The 257-nt window shown below is 35.0% G+C and overlaps 1 protein-coding gene across 1 annotated transcript in view; it reads right to left on the bottom strand.

Moving 5' to 3' along the window:
• Positions 1-257, bottom strand: part of LOC119588210 (hemolymph clottable protein-like) — a 24,837-nt gene that overhangs the window by 23,078 nt on the left and 1,502 nt on the right.

Raw genomic sequence — 257 nt, 5'->3', positions numbered from 1 at the left:
AGATCACATAATTTTTGCAAATATCACTATATATAAGACAACAAATACACAGTCATACATATGTCATATCTATGATTTAGGATATGGAATAGTATATTTATGACTCATGCTTATGACAATCGAATTCATGACATGCATGAGGTAATACACACTTGTATGTTCAGCTCGTGAGTGTGCTAAGAAGCAGTTGCTTTGTAGCCGACAGTCAGGTTAAGGTCTACCGACGAGTTCAAATTATTCAGCTCTGATGCTACAAA

The sequence above is a fragment of the Penaeus monodon genome, chromosome 23 (assembly GCF_015228065.2).
Source record: "Penaeus monodon isolate SGIC_2016 chromosome 23, NSTDA_Pmon_1, whole genome shotgun sequence".
Taxonomy (NCBI): domain Eukaryota; kingdom Metazoa; phylum Arthropoda; class Malacostraca; order Decapoda; family Penaeidae; genus Penaeus; species Penaeus monodon.
This window is presented reverse-complemented; position numbering and strand designations above follow the sequence as displayed.